This window comes from Pseudorca crassidens, chromosome 1 (assembly GCF_039906515.1).
Source record: "Pseudorca crassidens isolate mPseCra1 chromosome 1, mPseCra1.hap1, whole genome shotgun sequence".
In the NCBI taxonomy this organism is placed as follows: Eukaryota; Metazoa; Chordata; class Mammalia; order Artiodactyla; family Delphinidae; genus Pseudorca; species Pseudorca crassidens.
The window spans coordinates 41,532,230-41,554,022 of NC_090296.1; the positions used below are offsets into that span (position 1 = coordinate 41,532,230).

The following is a 21,793-nucleotide window of genomic DNA, read 5'->3' on the forward strand; positions in this document are numbered from 1 at the left end:
GTACGTAGAAGCTTGGTGCATAACAAAATTTGAGCATAGAAAATCTCATCCCAACAGCTCCCGGGTTAGTCTTGGAAGGTCCATCCAGGTATTTTGAGTTTCTTGGATCAATAGTCCTTATCACAAGACAGAGTTGTCACCTAATTACCTTTCCCCACACTTGTATTATCTATAGTATTGAGTATTGGATAGCAGCGCTTCTCAAACTTCAGAAGTACACACAAGCCATCTGGGGATCTTGTTAAAGATTCTGATGTAGGATGTTTCAGGGGGGCCTGAGAGTCTGCATTTCTAAGCAATTCTTAGGTGATGTTGATGCTGCTGGTCTATTGATCTTACTTTGAGTAGCAACGTGATAGAGTAAATTCAGTTGATTTAAGGAGACAATTCTCTTCTACTTTTTTTTTTTTTTTTTTTTTTGCAGTACGCGGGCCTCTCACTGCTGTGGCCTCTCCTGTTGCGGAGCACAGGCTCCGGACGCGCAGGCTCAGCGGCCATGGCTTACAGGCCCAGCCGCTCCACGGCATGTGGGATCTTCCCAGACCGGGGCATGAACCTGTGTCCCCTGCATTGGCAGGTGGACTCTCAACCACTGTGCCACCAGGGAAGCCCCTCTTCTACTTTTAATGAATAAATTTAGGGAAGTCTTAGGGAAGGATTTAAAAAAATATTAATTACACTTTTGTATACCAATGTGTTCTGCTAACATTGTGTGGCTTGACTTGTATTTTTTGAATGTGCACCAACTGAGAGAATGTGAACTGCAAAATTGGTAAGTCTAACTCACATGCTTAGGAAGTTCTTGTTGACTTCGATGTATAAGTCTGCATTTTAGATGTCTGAAGTGTTTGAGAGAATCAGACATGCTGAATTTATAGCTGTAGTTTGAAGCAGCAGAGGGAATTTGAATAACTATGTAAGTGGCATAAAACTTTAGGGGAATTTGATCTTTTACATTTTAATTAAATATTAGTCAAAGAACTAGACAAAAAAAGAAACATACTTAAATAATTCATAGAGCAAACAAAAATTATAATGAAAATGGGAAAATATTAAGAATGGAATGAAAACAAAATACTACATATCAGAACTTGTGGAATAAAGCTAAATCGAGAGTTATAGAAAAATTCGGTTTTTAATACTTATGTTAGAACAGACGAAAGGCTGAACATTAGACGTTAGAAAAAGAATAACAGGATAAATTGAGAAAGAAAATAATAATAAACAATAATAAAGAGCATAACTTTGTGAAATAGAAAACAAAGAGAATCAACAAAGTCCCAAACTGGCTATTTGAAAAGACGTAAATTACAAATTTCAATAAAGACTGATCAAGTAAAAGATACAGGATACATATCAATATAAGCAAAATCAGGACTGAAAAGGAAGTACAACCAATGATGCTGCAGAGAGTTATTTTTTAATTATGAGGATATTATGAACTGTTACAAATACATTCGAAAACCTAGGAGAAATGGACAGATTCTTTAGAAACCATATATATCATAAAACTGACTCAAGAAAAAATAGAAAACCTGAAAGGTTCTACAAGCATTAAAGAAATTGAATTTAGTAGTTAAAAAGTTCCACAAAGATTATACACCAGACTCCTTCAATTTTAACAGTTTACCAAACATGAAAGGAGTACAGAAAAAAAAGAGGACACTCCCAAACACATATCTAGATGGAAATTCCAGGTGGATTAGAGACTTCAGTGTGAAAGGCAAATCTATAAAGCTTTTAGAAGATGGACATCTTTATGGCATGAGGAACTATTTTTTAAACAAGACACTAACTGCACAAACTGTGGAGGAAAAGATGGGCAAAAAAAGTCAAAACACCATAAGGAGAAAATTTGAGATAACATTTCACACTCCCCAAGTTGGCAAAAATTTAAAAGTTTGACCAAACCAAGTGCTTGCAAGAATGTGGAGGAACAGAAACTTCTATATACTGCTTGTGGCAGTGTAGATCGTTAGAACCACTTGGGAAAACAATTTAGCCTTATCTTAAAAAATTGAAGACATGCATGCCATATGACCCAGCCATTAGATATATGCACCAAGGAAAATGGTACATATGTACCAGGAAACATGTACAAGAAAATTCATAGCAGCAAAATCCATAATGGTAAAAAACCTGGAAATAATCCAAATGTTCATCCATAGAGAAAGATATTGTGACATTAGTCATACAGCGGAATATTATACAATATTGAAAATGAATGGACACAACAACATAGATGAGTGTCAGGAACACAATGTCACAGAGGAATATAAAGCAGCAGGAAACTTTATACACACTCCTGTGCCTGGCACTCATCATAGCGGTCCATAATCCATAAGGCCTGTTTAATCTACCCAGGCTCATATCCTTCCTCACACCACAGTCATCAAATCTGCTAGGCACTGCCTTTTTCATAGTTGCTCCTATGTACCGATTTGTCCTCCTCCCTTGACTTCCCTGGGATCGTCACCTCTCCCGGAGTAGACGCTGCTCTTCAGACTCAAGGAACCAGCCAAGGTCTCCCAAGCCCCACCAGAAATCCGACCCCACAGGAAGCCATTTGTGGCTGCCCCACGTGTCTCCTCGGAACGTCCACGGAATTTACTGTCAGGACCGTGATGTTTTGTAATAAATCGTTCTCCAGGTAAATTTCATCTAGCAGGTACACAGTGAGCTCCCCTTATGTGAGCGAGCCTGTGGAAGGTGCTGCAAAGGCGCAGAGATGAACGTGAAATAGTTGCCAGCCTCCAGTTCTAAACAGTAAGCTATCAAAACCGGGTGGGAAATTAGGCAAAGCTTTGTGGCTGCTCTTGAAATAGACGTAAAGCAGTAGGTGGTGAAGTGGTTTGGAATTCGCAGACCTGACTTCTAGTCCTGGGTCCATCCCACACACCAGCAGTGTGACCTGGGCCAAGTCATTTTACTTTTCTATGCTTATATTCCCTATCTGTAAAGGTATGGTGGTACTACCCGCTTCGTGGGTTGTGGTGGGGACTACACCAGATGATGCAGGATCGTGTGCTGAGGGCACTGTCTGGCACATAGTAAGCATAGGGGCAAACCTATGCTTACAATGTGCCTAGTAGCAGTGAAGACAGCTAGGATTTTAACATGTGGAGATGGTGTAGGCAGGGAAAGTCGCCTCCCTTGAATAGTCCAGTTTGCTGGAGCACAGAGTTCAGGCAAGAGGAGATTGGGGAAGGGGAGTGGCTGGATCTGCTGTGGAGAAAGAGGCTGCATCTGACAAGTGTGTACTTAATCCTGTGGAAGAGGGTATTGGGCAAGGTGACCAACAGGACCATGCTTGGCTCTAAGAAGGCCCTGTGGAGAGAGAGTAGAAGCTGGGAATCTGATTAAAACCATTGAAAATTGTACTGTTTTGGCTGTAGTACAAAAATAATAATGTCCTTAATCATTGAAAATTGTGATAATATTATGTTTATATTTTGCTTCTATAGAAACATAAAAAAGTAAATAAAAATTGATATAGACTTATACTCTATAGCATTAACTGCTATCTAACTAATTCCATTAGTAGTCAAAACTTCCAATAATGTTGATAATCATTTTTATTGCCAAAACTGTATAAGCAAATATTAGAAAATTTTATCACCTAGGAAGCTGTGAGGGTGACTCAGTGCTGTCAGTGACAGACCTGGTTAGCATTTCCCTGACTTTCTTCTCTATTCTGGGAGGTAGGCAGGGGGCTGGTGGATGTTTAAAACAAGGACTTACCATGCTACTTTGAATTGGAAATGCTTTCTTGGTTTTATTTTTAAATTATCATGGCAAATAGTAATCATGTAACAAGTTATAGTTATCATCTAATAGAAACATAGGCACATTGACTTGCTTCATAGTCTTTGCAACATCTTTGAAAACTGCAATGCTCACCCAATCCACTTCAGTGCCCATGCTGGACTAGAAAACCCCTGAAAGAGCCTCTTAGCTTTATCAGTCAAAGAAGTAGAAAAAGGATCTTCTTCCATCCCATGTACTTTACTCTGGGCCTTTGAGTCTCTTTGTGACCCTGCCAAAAATAAAAATAAGATAAAATAAATATTATGAAATTTGTTCTCTTTGTGATTTTTCTGGCAATTAACACGGAGTCCTCTAGAGTTTAGATGAGATGGGTGGCAGATTCTGTGACTGACAGATTCTCTATGCCATGAATATAGACAATGAAATTGGAAGATTTCTCTTTCATAACTAAGAAATAAGAAGCCTTTCCTCCCTTTTCTAAATACCTGACTTTTGCTCCCAAGAATTCTCAAAATTATAGTTAAGTCTCACTCACTGAATTCACAAGTCAATAAACTTAGAAAATGGATTGAATTATTCATTATGATATAACCCACTTAAAAATTAATCATAAGAGAGTAAATCTTCCCATAAGAAAGCCAATGTTTTTCTTGCATTCTACTTCTGTGGACTACTAAAAATAAATCTGCTTATATGGCTCAACTGTAAATTTGTTTTGAAAATCTGAAAGACTGAATTTTGCTAAGTACAGATCTTGCTTATTTCCATTTCCTGGGTGTTACCCAGAGAATGTACAAAGAAATATTTGTAACCTACCAGTAAATGCTAGAGAATATGCCAGGAAGTTTGCAATCATATAAGGTATGACAAAGAAAAATATCCCTTCTTAAAAATGACTTTCAAAAAGAGTTCTTACTTTTACAATGCACTGTGATGCTACAAAAATAAATAAATAAATAATCACCATGGTTTCCTTTCTTTAAAAGAAATAATGTATAGGTATTTCAATTTTCACCATCAAATGCCACAGCTTATGAGATAGTTCAAAATGCAATGCAATTACCTGACTTCCACAAATGCTCCTTTGAAATGGAAATAATGGGAGTTTATCACATTTCCTACTGAGGCAGGATTCCCAATGCTCTATTAATGATAGAAGACCTATTTGTTGCTCTAACTTAAAAACACACACGCAGAGTACAAGAATATGGAAGTGTTATAAACCATGTACAGTCACTGAACAACAATGGGGAATATTTATTGAGGGCTTGCCGTGTGCCTGGCACTGTTCTGAGTACTTCATGTATAAGAACTTCTCTCATTTAATCATAACAACCTGATGAAGTTGGTACTATTATCATCATCTCCATTTTACAGACAAGGAAACTGAGGCGTATGCAAGACAAGTGTTCCAGGTCACAATTCTCTGAGACCCAAACTGCTAACTACTGTGCAGCCCCACATCCCAGAAAGCTCAGGTACAGTGACCAATGTTACTGCCAAATGCTGGCCTGGAGTGGACCTTTGCCCAGAGTGGTAACCAATGTCAGTGCTGGCAGAGCACTCTTTCTAGACACGTGAGACTCAGAAAGGTGGAGTGAAGGAGCTGGGGCTCCATCTCCTGCTTTCCTCTCGGCCACTCTTTGCTCTACGCCGTACTTCTCCCTGCTTTTTACAAATGTGCTGATTTTATTGGCAGCTACTCTCACAGCTGTGGTTTTGGCAAAGCTAATGGAAGGGGAGCTTTACTATTAAGTCAAAGTTGCAAACTAAGGGTTTCCTAAGTTCAAGTCCCCTATGTCAGGCATTAGTTATCACAGCAGGATCATCGCAACATGACTAAGCGGCTGCCAGACCTTCTGTTTTGGAGAGTAAGATTGCATCATCAGTTTCTCTGTCCTGGGTATTATTGCATTTAAGATGAGTCAAATAGTTTCCTAAGATGGTCTAAAGCATCTGATTGGCTGTACCACAATTTGGTCATTTTGTTCATCTGAACATGGCTTAGACCAAAAGAATATATCCTGCCCAATAGCTATTTCTCTCCTCTTTACCATGTGACACAAAAAGTTTCTGGAGAGTGGAGCTAAGCCACCCTCCATTCCTGCATTCAGTTAACAAGTGCTGATGACATCTCTGTTGAACATTAGGCAAGGACTGGCTTTTGACAGTTATGATCCCCACTTTCACAGGATTAAATCTTCCAGGGGAGAGAAACAATCAAACCAGCAAGTACTATAAAGTGTAATCATAAGAAAGGAAAGTTGAAGGGTTTATGTGAGACCTGAGGAAGGGCATCCAATTCAGAAGTGGGGGCCAGGGGTCGACGAAGTCTTCTCTGAGGAAAGACCTGAGACCTGAAGGAAGAATAAGAATTACTCAGAGTGAATGGCATAAGGAAGGAGAGAGAAAGGTAAGACAGGTAGAGGGAATAGCATGGGGAAGGCTCTGAGGTGAGAGAGAGTACGGCACCCCCATGGACCTGGAAGGGGTCCCCAGAGCTATCTGTATTCACTGATTTACATGAAAAAGATTTTATCTTTGTCCAGCTGGGGTTTGGAAATATACAGCCATAATCAAAACCAAGTTACAGGAAACGCTTGCAGGAAATGTGGTAGGAGTCCCCTCTGTTTGTATCACGTTCTGTGAGAGGTGGGGCTCTGTGTGCACAGGAAGGACCATAACACTTTAGGGCTCAAGCAACCTCCAGCTGAGTGCAGCTTAGACACATTCTTCTCACTCTCCCTGAGTGGTGACTAGCATCTCTTGCCTTAGGTGCAGCCTCTGGCAGTCTCAGAGCGGCCACAGCCTCGTCTGCCGGCCAAGGAGGGTTTCCTGCTCTGTGCATATCAGGGCAGTGGTGACAGCAGTGATTGGAGTGAGAATAAGGTAACACTCAGGCAGCACTTCTGTGGAAATCTAGAGGCTGGAGGCAACAGAGTCCTGGCTCAGGTGGCAAGAGGAAGATGGTATCACTCCGTTCATGTTATTTGGGAGCTCAAGAGCTTGCTGTGAGACCCCCAAATGGGCAAAAGTAAAAGTAGATTCTCCTCTCTTTATGAGAATAATGGAATAGGGGCATAGCACGTCTTCAGCCCTGCTGGCACCCTGATGCTAGCAGTGGCACCGTGGGCAGATGCCAGCCTAGAAGGAAACCTCCATGGATTTGTTGGATCCTAAGACTGAGTTGTATTTGACTACCAGCAGCAGCAAGGGACCAATGGGACTACTTTGTGGATACCTGTAAGGACCCTGGGATTCTTAGAGGGGACTATGTCAAAGAAGGGTTTTCTATGACCAAATAGGGAGAAAGGGTCTTGGAGCCACTGAAATTTGGGCACAAATGGGTTTACATCCCTCCTCACCAGCTGGGGAAGGCGGAGATGTGAGTCACATCCAGAAGCCACCACCAGCATAGCTAAACATGATAAACTCTTGGAGATTAGAGGTGGTGTGTGGTTGAATCCTCTGTAGTAATTATTACATGTCTTCCACAAAATTAAGTTTTATAACTATTTGACAATTTAATGACTGACTGCATGTCTTTCTGTTTGATCTTTCTGGAAGGAAAACCTTGAACCACGAAGGCATGAGAATTATGGTGACACAGAATGAGGTATGCATACCCCTGGGCATGTGTTTGGAGGGAAACTCCCTGGGGCATGAATTTCTCTTAAATATTTTTTGGACAAAAACTAAACATTTGAAGTGATCTGGTAAGTAATTTAAAACATTTTGATTAGAACAGGCATGACTGTATTAAGGAATAGCATATTAAAAAGCACATTGAATCTATTCATACTGTGTAAGTGATATGTGAAACTAAATATAAAACAAAGGTAAAACAAGTGAAAGAAGATAAAACAAGTGATTTCAAATATAAGACTTACACTAGGACACTTAGAACCTTCGCCTCCCCTCCCTCCTCCTGGGGTCTGCATCTTCACTGCCTTTGGCCAATAGAGATACTTGAGTGGAAAAGTCTGAAAAAGCACTGGTGGAGCAGGGAAGAGAGGTCAGGAGATACAAGTTCTAACTTTCTACTTTAATCGTCATCATCATCCATCTTCTCCTTATTAATAAGAATAGTAGCAGCAACAAAAACAATTGTTAGTTTCATCAAATGCTTACTAAGTGCTAAATACTTTTAATTTAAGCTCCAGTTCTACACACACACGTACATCTTTTGAGGTGTATACTATCAATGTGTCATTTTATCCATTTACCAATGGGACACTGATGCACAAACAGCTGAAGTTACATAAGGACTATGGGATGGGGCTGACTCAAATCCCTGCAGTCTGGCTTCAGACTCCACATTGAGCAATAGGACCTTAAGATGCCGACGAGCTCTGCTGCCCCCTGCTGGGGAAATAGGCTGTTGGTCCTAAGCCAAAGCAATCAGCTTCGGACTGCACCATTGCGGTAGCGGGCAAAAAAACTCAGCCTTAATGGCATGCTTTATACTGGCGATGTCCAATGATCCCACTAGTATTTTCTTGCGGAAAGTGTGAATGTAATAGTCAGAAATAGGGTAGAAGAGGCAGAGGCAATGAGGAAACAGTTTGAGGGGAAGCAAAGCAGGAAAAAAGAGTCAGGGGGTGATGCGGTTAGAAGTGTCCCCAATGCCCGTGAGCCCCTAGGAGAGATGACCTGGTGGCCGAGTCCCTTGAGTGCTCAATCTGCAACTGTAGCAACGTGCTCTGCTTCTCTGTTAGACCTGGCTGGGCCACCCCTGATACGTCTCCTAGGTTTCCTCACCTCCCGTTCAGTCATCTCTCAGCATGCGAGGTTATCTGAGGCTCTCTTCCTTTTTTCTTTTTTTAACATTTATTTATTTATTCATTTATTTATTTTTGGCTGTGTTGGGTCTTCATCGCTGTGCACACGGGCTTTCTCTAGTTGCGGTGAGCGGGGGCTACTCTTCGTTGCGGTGCACGGGCTTCTCATTGCGGTGGCTTCTCTTTGTTGCGGAGCACGGGCTCTAGGTGCGTGGGCGTGCTGGCTTCAGTAGTTGTGGCACGCGGTCTCAGTAGTTGTGGCTCACGGACTCTAGAGTGCAGGCTCAGTAGTTGTGGCGCAGGGGCTTAGTTGCTCCGTGGCATGTGGGATCCTCCTGGACCAGGGCTCGAACCCGGGTGCCCTGCATTGGCAGGCAGATTCTTAACCACTGCGCCACCAGGGAAGTCCCGGCTCTCTTCTTTTCAATCTGGAAACCCAACACAATACCAGTTTGGTGTAGGTCCTTGGGCAAATCACTTCCTTCTGGGTCTCAGGTTTCTCTTCAGTAAGTAAGGCAGTTCACACTGGCAGTTCAAGCCAGTGTGCTACTGCCCCACTGAGGGCAGTTGGAATGTGCATATGTGCAGGGAAGGGGGCAGGTTGTCACAAAGACTTAGAGGGAGTTCACTGGCATTTAGCACCAGGAACCAGCCATGCTAAACATCCTGCTAAGGCCGTTAGTACCCCTGAGGAACACGGCATGATTCAGAGTCTATATGATAGTTTCTTCTTATAAAAATGTAAGTAAATCCATTTTAAGTTTTGAAGTTCTGTTAAATTAGCTTCTTTAGAGTTGAAGGTTAAAATGTTCAAGGGAAGGGAAAAATAGCTCGTGATTTATACAGAACTTTCCAAACAGGAATTTAAATCCTGGGTGATTTCTAAAGGAAACAGCTTTTCTGTGACTGGAGGATTTCTGGCATGTTTCTAATGCCTTCAAGCTCTAAAGATCTAAAACCACGATCACATTAAATACAGATGTCCTGTGAGCCGGAAAGTGTTCTGCTGATAAAACTGTATGGCATAGTTTTCTTGAGTTGTGGGAAAAAGTTTTTTTCTCAAGCCATGGGTACCTGATTTTATTTATCTGCTAGTGAAGACGGATGGAATGTTTGGCAGACTCAGACTGCAGCAGACTACATTCAGGGCCCTTTCTGCAGGGCCAGCTGCAGTTGCCTTTTTTGGTCTTCCTGGATCATCTGTGAACCTATGACTTAACTGTTAGGTGTTCCTTATTGCCTGTGTTATTTTTGTCATATCTGGGTACCATGTGCATTATAATTACCTTAATATTTTTCATCAACTCACTTTTTAAAATCTTGTTTGCCTCCTAAGTATTTTCTGTGAAATGATGGTTTGATAGCTGATTTATATTTTTCAAATATACTTTAAACTATATGCATAATTATTAAAAAATTTTAAAATTCATCCATATATTACCTTAAATCATCTTGAATAAGTGTAACCATAACCATAACCTATAGCAATAATAAAGAGGAGTTTTTAAAATCCAGATTCTATATGGAAAACATAGGGATTAAAAGAGAATAAATAAACCCGTGTTTGTAAAATGGGTATGTGTAAGTTTATGACAGAGTTGACTTAAGCATGAATGTGAGTGTGTGTGTGTGTGTGTGTGTGTGTATGTGTGTGAGTCTGTGAGTGCGCAGTCAATTACATCTAATATTCATTGTGGCCTGATGTGACATTCTGGTATTAACTTCCAAATACTTCTCAATAAGTGGTGAAATGCTCAGCCAGCATCACCGCAATGAATTACTTTTGCTATGGCCAAAAGCAAAGAAGTTTGACATGTGAGTTATTTATTCTGGCTTTTCTAGGGTGGATATACGATTTCTTTTAGGCTGTGGAAACCACTGAAACAGATCCTGTGACAGAGACAAGGGAATAATTATAATGCTTGGCCATGGACTTGAAGGTGAGGAAGGAGAGAAGTGAGGACATGAGAGGGGAGTGAGGACAGTTAAACAGGGTTAATAGATTGTGATCCCAGTGAAGGTGAGTACCAGAGGCCCTGCCTTTTCTGTCTGACCTAATTGTTTCCAGGAATGGAGACATGAAGTCCAAGTTCCTTTAAGCCTCACAGTCAAACTCCTATTGTATCCACAGACCCACATTACCGAGGAGAGATTCGCATGTGGCGAAAGACCCCTCCACCAGATAAAGTCATAAGAAGAACTTAGACCTTTCTTCTATTCTTTCAAACATATGGGTTCCTCCATCAGCTATGCCTTCTTCTTCATTACTGAATACAATAATAGCTTCACATGTTGGGAGGACCCTCAGTGAGTCAGAATTCTCCTTACGTCAAAAGGAAGGATCCAATTTACAGGAAACTAGTGCCAGCTCATCTTCAGGTTGACACTGTCCATAGAGTTTATCGATTTCTCTTGCTTCTTGCAAGCGCCAAGGGGACGGGGATTCTCACCTGCTTTGCTCAGAGTTTGAGCACCAGGGTTTAGCACATAGAAGGTCCTTAATAAGCATTTGTTGAATGAATGAATGAACCTTAGCCTTTCCCAGCTTCAGTGAAAAGTGCTGCAAGACAACTGAGGATAAGGAAGGCTGGGTCCCTGACATTTGTTGATGGAGAGGCTAGAAGCCCATGAGGGGTGGGGTCAGGAGGCTTTTTCGTGGACTCTGCCACATAGGCCAGAGTGAACCCCATGATATGCACCACGACCCCCTGTGGCCATTCTTGCAGCCCGTTTCAGAGACCTAGAACCTTAGCCCGAGACTGCTGACGCAGTTCCTCTGCCCCTGGTCCGGCAGTTCCCACTGATTTAGAGATAAACTGTCTGATGTATACAGTTTGTCTGGCCTTCAATCTTAAATGGTCTTTGCAGTTTGAAAATTATAGTGATGCCTGGCTATTCAGTGCTCAGACTTCCAGATCCCCTCCCTTTTGCCCCAGGAGCAGCCACAGCTCAGAAACCTAACTCCGTCACCCTGTCTTTCAGGAAGAGTACCCCACTGGTAGTGCTGTCCAATTTCATTTTAGTATTTCAATTAAAGTAATTTTTAAAATGTATCTCTAAGAGCGACTTAACTTTTCTAGCCCTGTAAGATTTTCCCCATTTGAAAAAATTTCTCATAGGAAAAAAGTCCTTTGACAGGTATCAAAATGTAGTGAGTGGATGATTGATTTAGGGTTTATTAAATAGGTTTACCGCATAGAAATCATGGCCAGGACCCATTTCACACAAAATTAACCCGCAGACGTAGTTCGGTGTCATCCTTAGTGTGTGTGTGCCAACCATTTCTCTAGCCACACAGGGACTTTTTAAGGTTGATGACGGGAGAGCGCGTCTTAACTCATCAGCGCACACCTACTGGGCGCGGAGCATCGCAGGCCGGGATAAGTACTTGCGCGGTCGTTAACAAGCCCCTGGGAGCCGGCGGCGCGGGATCCACGTCCTCCCCGAGCGTCACGAGGGGCTGGGTGCCAGCAGGTGCGGGGTCAGGTGAAGCCACCGAGAGCCCGCCTGCCCGGCCGGGAGTTGGATCAGCCGCGGCCCGCCAGGCGTCCGGAGCCCTGCTCGCCGCGGGACCTGGGCGCGGGCAGGCGGCGAACCCCGCACTCCCCGGGCCTCGCGGGCGGGCAGCCTCCTCCCCGTCCTCGAGCCGGGCGAGCAGCTGCGCCCACGTTCGCCGCCTCTCTCGCGCACCCCCGAGCGCCAGGGGCCGCCCGGGGGATTTGTCATCGCGCCCTATATAGCCGCAGACAGCTGCCATCTGTTATGTTTAGTAACAACCCCGCGCCGCTCCCTCTTCCGGTGAATAAGCCTGCCTCGGTCATTAAGCCAGGAAGTTATTTTTTTAAGGACTCCCACTCCCTCTCTCAAGCAGGCTTTGCCCCTTACGCAGCGACTGAGGCTTCAGCGTCGAATCCTCCTTTCTCCCTGCCTCCCTGCTGGGAGCAGGAGGCTGGATTCACTGCTGGCCTGGGCGTATCGGCAGGTGCTTCAGTAAAAAAGCTGAGAGAGCTCCTCGCTCCATGGGTTCAGTGAAGAGAAAAATCTGTGATGTGTGCACCATTTTAATGCATCACATTTCAGTTCTGCAAATGCGAAGTGTAAATTGGGTTAGAATATGATTGTGAATCAGACCAGCCGTCATAATTAATTTATCACCGTGCTCCAGATACATCAGCTAAAATAATATGAATTTAAAGTAACGGTTCCTCTTGCCCTTGTGTTTGCTGGTGAACTCTTAAAGAATATATCCTGGAGAAATAAAGGAACTAAGATTCCAGTCTCTTCTTGTGTTGTCAAAGCATGAATGTAATTAAACATTCTCAACCAAGTTTCTTCCACCAACTGAAATTGAATTTGCCCACTGACACTTTATATCAGCCTATGTCCCACTCTCGTTGACACATCCTGAGCTGCTGATAAACATTGGAGATGAGCTTTTTCATATTTCAGGCATATCTGAGATGCCTAAAGTTCCGGTCCCCCAACTGACTGATTGTTAGAATTTACTAGGGCATTGTCACTCAAAGTGTGGTCTGGGAAGCAACTGCACAGCATCACTTTCAAGATCACTTAGAAATGCAGAATCTCAGGCCCCACCGCAGACCTATGGAATGGGAATCTAAATTTTTAGCAAGCCCTCCGCATTAAAGTTTGAGAAGAACTGTGCTTTTTTAAAACCACAAATACCTTTGCCCAAACGTCTATATGTGTTTAGTAAGCAGCAGAGGTGATTCTTATAAGTTGAGTAGTTAGGTTTGGAGGTCACTGGTCTCTAAGGCCTAAGGTTCAGGTGACTTTTATGCTTGTGACATCAGCCAAATTTTTGAATCAGTAAAACTGTTTAAAAGTTTGATACAGGTGAGTTTATCTGTTTGGTTGTCCGTGAATTACAGATACAAGAAGATTTATGAATTATTTGGTTAAATAACAACACATTTATTGCTCCATTAGGGAAGCTCAAAACTGGGAAGGTGGATTTTCTCCTAGTATAACTGGCTCATTCACTCCCAGACTGAGTGTAGGCATGAGAGAATCTTTTGCTTGGCCATTAAAGCTGCTCCCTTCCCCCACCCCCTATTCAAATGGTCTGACTTTATATATAACAGTACCTTTCATTCAGAAGAACACAAAAGTCCTTTATGCTGATGCTCAGCACTGTTTAGGGCTGTGTTAGAGGACTAGGTCTAGTTCTGGACTTCACAATAAAAGAGGGATGTAGAGACCTTGGCAAAGTTTCAGGAGAAATTCCTGAAGGTTATTTTTACAATTCAAAGTGAATCTTCAAATTGTGCGGCATTATCTAGAAAATGGCCATCTGTCCATTGACATAAACAACATGAAATGAGCCTTCACTGCAGCTTGAGAGATTTTTCAGTTTTAGAGAAATAAATATTGTAGGAATGCGTTAGAGAAAAGAATGTCTCTGGACCGCAAGTTCTCAACCTTGGTTACACATTGCAATCAGCTGGGGAGGTTTAAAAAATCCCAAAGCCAATTATTTTGGGATCCTTTGGTCGGGACCCAGGCATCAGTATTTATTAAAGCTCCCCAGGTGATTCTGATGTGCAGCCGAGGATGAAAACAGTGCTCCTCCAGCTGTAGTGTGCATTGGCACCATCTGGGGATCTTGTTAAACTGCAGATTCTGATTCAATAGGTCTGGGGTCAGCCCAGCTCTTCTGCAATTCTAGCCAGTGCTCAGGTAATGTCCAAGCTTGGTCCATGTGCCAGGCTTTGAGTAGCAAGAGGCTAGAGGCCTTTGAAATTAGACTAAACTCTCTCCCAGGAAGAGTCCATGCTCTTATTTTTAGGCCATCTCAGAGTCCCTATGGCTTTATGATATTTGTCAACATGCAAAAGCGATAAGTTCAAGTAGTATATAAACTGATGAAAAGAAAACCAGTATCAAGAACACTGCTTTGGATGAAAATCTTTAACAATGATCAGTATCTCCTTGAATGGAAAACTAACGACAGAACTTAAAGGATGGAAATGTTCCTAGCTTTCCTGGACAGCACCACCATCCCTCTTCTCATGTTACGATTTCCTCAAGATGGCTTTGGTAGTAGCAGAGTTGTCATAATGGTATCTGGTTGAGTACAGGGGCAGCTGGGGTGCTGGCTTTGCTGTATCTGTGCTGGTAACATCTGGTCCAAAGTAGAGCCATCTCAGAACTTAGAGGTTTCTCTGAGTTCTGGGCATAAGATACCCAGCCATTTTGTTAAATGGCAGTGGTTGAGAGTCTGCCTGCCGATGCAGGGGACACAGGTTTGCGCCCCATTCCGGGAAGATCCCACATGCCGCGGAGCGGCTAGGCCCATGAGCCATGGCCGCTGAGCCTGCGCATCCGGAGCCTGTGCTCCTCAACGGGAGAGGCCATAACAGTGAGAGGCCCGCGTACCGCAAAAAAAAAAAAAGAAAGAGATCCTATTCAACTGTCAACATGATAGGGCCAGTAAGTAGAGCTAAATTTTAAATTTAAAAAATGTAAACACGTCCAAGTGATATTAATAGCTAACCTAAATGACAGGGCTTTACATGTACTATCTCATTTAGTCCTCTCAACAACCCCTATTTACAAATAAGACAACAGAGCTTGGAGAAGAGCAGACACTTGCCTGAGGCCACACGACTCAAAAGCAGCAGAGACAGTATTGGAACCCACTTCTGCTTGACTCCAGAACCCTCCACATTGAGTTCATCCACAGTAACAGATCTAGCTTGCTGTTTGAAATTTTCTATTGGATATTTCTGCCACTATAAGCAGTGTGTTCATACTTTCCCTAGGCTGTGGACTAAATATTTTTTAAAAGCAGCCTTTTAATTTTTTAATTAGCCTGGTTCCCCAAAGATAAAGCTCTTTAAAGGTCAGATATTAATTTAATCCTCTCTGGGTTATTGCTGAAAAAGATCAGTCCAATTGACCTTGACAAAAACTACCTCAGAGGCCTGGAGACAGACAGGCTCTTCGATATCAGTGAGCACAGACAACCGCTGTTACGGGAAGGGGCGTTTTCTTTGCCTTTGATAGCAGGCAGATTTGTTTTTCTTGACAAGACCCTGAGTAAAAAGACTTAATATCCATCTTCAATGTGAATCGAATCGTGTCCTACTGACATTAGATCCTCAGCCCTGGGGAACACTGGGCTGGCCGCTGGGGGGCTGCGTTAGGCAGACTCAATGACCATGAGAGGAAACGGAACGTGACATCGCCAGAAAGGGCGGGCTCGTCACACGCTCACTGGCCTGCCTCCACCACAGAGCCTCACCAAGGACAAAGTCAGTAAAGGCCCACAGTTCAGATGACACTTTCCTAAGGACAGTCAGAGTTTCCAAGATATCAACCTAAAATGCAGATTTTGCCTGAGGAGAACAAAAATCTGTCAGCTTTGCGTCAACATGGTAGCAAACAACTTTATACATGACCAACACAACAAAGTATTACTGTCCTGGGCCTGGGCCAAGACAAAGATGGGGGCCTGTTGGCCCACCCCTGGGCCTGCCACCTCCCCCACATGGCTGGAATGGGGACAGCGATGACCATGGTCAGCTGAGTGGATGTGTGGCCCCAGCTGGGCCAATCAGAATCCTTCCCTGGAATTTTTTTTTAATTAATTAATTTATTTTTGGCTGCATTGGGTCTTTGCCGCTGCTCGTGGGCCCCCTCTAGCTGCGGCGAGCGGGGGCCACTCTTGATTGTGGTGCGCCGGCTTCTCATTGCAGCGGCCCACCCCCCCACCCCACCCCCGCCGCCGCAGAGCAAGGACTACAGACGCGCAGGCCTCAGCAGCTGTGGCACGTGGGCTCTAGAGCACAGGCTCTGTAGTTGTGGCACACGGGCCCAGTCACAACGCGGCATGTGGGATCCTCCCGGACCAGGGCTCGAACCCGTTTTCCCCTGCGTTGGCAGGCAGGTTCTCAACCACTGCGCCACCAGGGAAGCCCCCGTGGAATTTTTTTTTTAATTTATTTATTTTTGTCTGCACTGGGTCTTTGTTGCTGCACGTGGGCTTTCTCTAGTTTCGACGAGCGGGGGCTACTCTTCATTGTGGTGCGGAGGCTTCTTGTTATGGTGGCTTCTCTTGTTGCAGAGCACTGGCTCTAGGCACACGTGCTTCAGCAGTTGTAGCACACGGGATCAGTAGTTGTGGCGTAGCGCACGGGATCAGTAGTTGTGGCGCACTGGCTTAGTTGTTCTGCATGGCGTGTGAGATCTGCCTGGACCAGGGCTCGAACCTGCATCCCCTGCTTTGGCAGGCGGATTCTTAACCACTGCACCACCAGGGAAGTCCCATTCCCTGGAATTTTTAAAAGTGGATGCAGAGAAAGGAATCTCTGCCCTCCCAGTGAGGAGGAGGGATTGAGACTTAGGAACTGTCAGCAGCCGCTTTGCCTCCCACAGGGAGGAATCTGGTCTGTCCAGCACAGAGGATAAGAAAGGCCAGGGAGAGGTGGGGAGAGTGCTCCTGTGGCCCAGCTACCTTCCTAACCAGCCACAATTTAATTGTTCAACCATAGTTGCCTAACCTAGTTTGGTTAAGTTTCTATCACTTGCCACCAAGAAAGTCCTGACTCATGCCGGGGAAGTGTGTGAAATTTGATGTTAGCCCTCCTCTTCATTTTCAGTGTCCTCTCCTCTAAAATGGACAAGCAGTTCCTTCCTGCAGGGGATACTGGGTTTTTTTTCCATTCCAAAACCAGCCGGCTGACGGCTCCTTCCCCAAGGATCTGGCCCCCAGCTTTCTGCCATGTGGCTTTAAGAAAAAGGAGAGTTTCAACATTTTTCCTTTGGGGGAAATCTGCATTTTCTTTTTAAGAATGGAAAAAGTGATGCATTTCAGCTCAATAAGCTGATGACTGTAGGTACTTTAGGAGAGAGCAAGCCTTCCAGCTGTTGCTCCCATGACATCAGTGTTCACCCTAGAGGTTTAGTAATGGAAAGGGATGGCATTTATGGAATGTGCCTGACAATGTGTGAGGCACATTTTGCAGAATACCCTTTTTCATTAATCCTCACAATCACAGATAAGAACTGCTAGTCCATTTTGTAATGTAGCTGAGAAATATGATTTTAACTATTTTCTAATCTTTTACCCATATCCTTTCTCTTACCATTCAGGTATCCATGGGGACTTTCTAAATGCCTTCCCCCTAGGGTGGGATCAGTATCCTAGAAGAAAGAGGGAAATTCTTGGTATTTGAGTTCAATGGTAGATTTTTTAAATCTATAGTAGATTTATCTGACTTTTAAATGTAAGAGCCAGGCACTTGAATAATTTTTCTTTTTTTAATTCTAAAAGCTTGTTTCTCAATACTAAGGGCCAAAGACAAGAGGACCTAGAGTCCAGACTTTATAAACAGAGTCAGCAAGTTACAGCCTGCAGGGGTAAAGCTTTTGTAAATAAAGTTTTATTGGAACACAGTCACTCCCATTTGTTTATGTATTGTCCATAGGTACTTTTGCACTAGAATAGCAGAGGTGAATGGTTGCAACAGAGACTGTATGGACTGCTAAGCCTAAAATACTCACTCTCTGGCCCTTTTTGGAAAGTTTGCTGACCTCTGCATAAACGATAGAAAAGAGGAAGAACACAAGAAGAAGTGGTGTCTTCTCCCCCAAAAAGAGATAAGGGTTTGACTTGCAGGAGGAAGGAAGAAATTTAAGGATGGGTGACTAGAGCTTAGAGCCTTCTGAGCGCTGGAGAATGGACACAGAGACCACCATCCTAAGCCATGTCCAAAAGGGGGAGAGATAAAAACCACAGATCAACTTGGAGGAAATTGGAGATCTGGGAACCTTTGCCTGCGGGTGACCACATGAGGGGTCTTGGGGCAGCCTCAACACAGAGTGGTCTACAGAAGCATCTGGAAGTTTCCTACATGTCCCCAAAAGGGCTGGAGGTGACTGAGAGGGCTGGTAGCCTGGATGAAGCCTCTCAGCTTTGATGTGGGAATGCTGTCAACAAATGGAACATACATGTTGGAGACCCCAGCAGGACAAAGGCATCAGCAGAGACAGAGCCAATATCCAAATGCCATCAAGGTCAGAGGCTGTCACATGTCCTGGATGCCCCACTCTGAATGCCAGGATAATTTTGGGGGCCCCTATTTCACCCTTGGAACTGAAACTACTCCTGGAGAGGAGATAGAGAATGGAGTCGTTGACTAAGTGGTTTCCAAAAAGTGCTGAGTGGGCTGTCCGGAGGGTTTATATTTACCTCATTGCTAACAGTATCTTTTAGCTCATCCTTCAGAAGTTCTGACCCAGTGAAGTGTCATCAGCAGGGCAATAATACTCACTCATCTCACTCTTGACACTCTTTAGCTGCTGTTGTCTGTATTGCACTTGTGGTATTTGGTTGCAGTACATCTCTACATACATGACCCCAGGGATATCTTGGGAGAGGGGCAGATCAAGATTGTGAGGGTTGTGGAGGGTATATATGGGTGGAGTGTATGGTCAGGGCATCAGGATGGCAGTTCTCTTACTCTCAGTACATCCGCTGCTTGACTAGTCCCTGCTTCACTTACATCCTATTCACCTGACTGACCTTCCCTCTTAATTATAGAGCCTAATCAGTAACTGCCTGTGTGTTTGCCCCTGGCCCCAGCTAGTGATTGTTCTAAGTGTTAGAGGAGAAAGGCTCCACCATGCTAGATTATCAAAGGGAAACATCTGCCCCAGTGAGAATCATTAACCCAAGTTGCTGTGAGGGACGTGCTCTGCTGGTTTCCCTGGTAACTGATGAGCCAACCTGATGTCAATTCCCCCTATAAATGGTAAGCTTCTACTCCACTACCCTCCCCTCACCAGGAATGCCACGTTCTGCATGCTGTCCGCCATGCTCAGTGGGGTGTCGTTCCAGGACTTTGCTTCACACTTGTAAGATTCCCTATCCTATAAACCATTGATGTCTCTGTCACCATCTCCAGGCACTTTCTTCAGTCTCTCAGCTGGGCAATTACAAGGCTTGCAGGTCTGTGAGGCGCAGCCCAATACTGCTGTAATGGAAATGTTCTATATCTGCATTGTCAGGCGTGGTTGCTACTCACCACATGCACTTGAACTATGGCTGTGCAACTGAAGAATTGAACTTTTAATTTTATTTCACCTTTATTAAAGTTATAATTTAAATAGCCACAGTACAGGTCTAAGAGATTAAATTATTTCCAGGTATCAAATGTATTAATACCACTTTAAAATTAAAAGGAGTAACTGAAGAAGCCCAGTTTGAGGGTTAGTGGACATGGTGACCTCTGTTTTCTAGTCCCTTCCATCTTTTCTCTGGAGTAAATTCCTGGAGTGTTCCTGGCAGATTCTCCCACGTAATACAGATCAGAGAACCCAAATGAAGAAGCAAAACACAGATTGTTTGACATGAGGATGCCCTAAGAGCTTTTATTTTGATCCTCACAGGCCATCTGGTGCTGGTATAGGAAGATGGACAAAGAGATCTGAGATGAGGAAAAACACACATCAAAAAAGAAACCCAAGGTAAGGAGCAAAGGGTGGAAGGACATGGTTGGGGCCGGAGGTGATATAACCTCCCCAGCTGCCTGGCTTCCCACTCCCTGGCCCTCGCAGACCCGTCCTGGTCAGCCTCCCACACCCAGCTGTACTCGTCTGCCCTCATCCCTTCTTTCCTCCGAGTCCGAGCCTGTAATTACTGACACAGGGTGCACGGCTTCCACTCATCTCCTGTGACTGCATCATTCACGGAGCTATGAGGGGTAATTTGCCAACCTCCATGGAAGCTTCCTTTTAAAAGCAGGATACGCTGGGTGTAATGTTACATCACTAAGAATCCTTGGACAATAGAAAAGGAAATGGAATTTACCCAGGGAACAAAGGAGTCTGCAGCTCACTTTTCTTTAGCCCTAGATAGCCATGTGGAATTGACTGCAGGGCTTTGGGGTACAAAGGCTGTGCCCAGAAGGGGGAAGTGTCTTGTTGCAGAAGTTTGTGGGGTTGGTAGCCCCAAGTGGGGCATTTGCTCCAGTGCGAAACTGAGATTAAGGCAAGGAAAGAAAAGGCTGTGGTTCGTGCACTCAGCAGATTGCCCGTGGGGACCACAGAGTGGTTAGGAGCCTTGAAGGCAGACTTCCTGGGTTCATTCTCTGGCTTAACCAGTTAGTAGTAGGGCACCTGCACAGGGCAGGCTCCTTCTCTAAGCCTCAGTTTTTCATCTGAGCAATAGGACGATTGCCATGCTTATGTGATGGTATTATTTTCAGGATTTAAGTGAGATGCTGCAGGGGAAGCACTTAGGGTACTACCTGGCTCAGGGCAGGCATACAGTGTCAACCGTTAGGTGGTGCTGGTCTGATTGGCTTTGCCTGGCCCTCTGTGAAATTGTTGTGGGAGAGAGTAGCCATGTTCTCCGGGGCATATCCTTCTAAAACTGTCCTGTTCTGTATCTTGAAGGAGGGAATGATGCATCTGAAGCTGGTTTTATGCATCTCTTGTTTCTGTGGGCCTCCATACAAGTCTCTTTCCTTAGGAAGGTGGCTGAAAAAGACTACTCCCTCCTTTCACATCTTCACATGGTCACAGGGCTGGGATAATGAGGTACAAATCCCAAGGGTCCCTGGCGGGTTCTCTGGTCTTTTCAAGACCAATGCATTTTCCAAAGAGTCAGTTCTGGAGGATTCAACAATCCCATTTTATTCATTTATTTTTATTGAAGAATAGTTGATTTACAATATTAGTTTCAGGTGTACAGCGTAGTGATTCAGTATTTTTACAGCTTATACTCAATTAAAAGTTATTATAGGGCTTCCCTGGTGGCGCAGTGGTTGAGAGTCCGCCTGCCGATGCAGGGGACACGGGTTCATGCCCCGGTCCGGGAAGATCCCACATGCCATGGAGCTGCTGGGCCCGTGAGCCATGGCCGCTGAGCCTGCACATCCAGAGCCTGTGCTCCACAACGGGAGAGGCCACAACAGGGAGAGGCCCGCGTACCGCAAAAAAAAAAAAAAAGAAAAAAATAATAAGTTATTACAAAATAATGGCTCTAATTCCCTGTGCTATACAATATATCCTTGTTGCTTATCTATTTTATACAGAGTAGTTTGGATCTGTTATTCCCAGGCCTCTAATTTGCTCTTCCCCCTTCTCTCTCCCCTTTGGTAACCATGAGCTTGTTTTCTATGGCTGTGAGTCTTAATAATCCTATTTGAGAACTCAGGTCTCCCACCCAACCCCACCCACCCCTCTGTGGCCTGTGTTGACTTTGAGGAGTTTGT

The 21,793-nt window shown here is 44.1% G+C and overlaps 1 long non-coding RNA gene across 1 annotated transcript in view; it reads left to right on the forward strand.

The window, feature by feature from the left end:
- The first annotated feature begins 5,837 nt into the window (after positions 1-5,837).
- LOC137226248 (uncharacterized) overlaps positions 5,838-21,793 on the forward strand; it is a 122,697-nt gene continuing 106,741 nt past the window's right edge. The window contains exons 1-3 of the long non-coding RNA XR_010944272.1: positions 5,838-6,181; positions 7,336-7,384; positions 19,965-20,042. This is a non-coding gene — a long non-coding RNA (uncharacterized lncRNA). The remainder of the gene's footprint in view (positions 6,182-7,335; positions 7,385-19,964; positions 20,043-21,793) is intronic.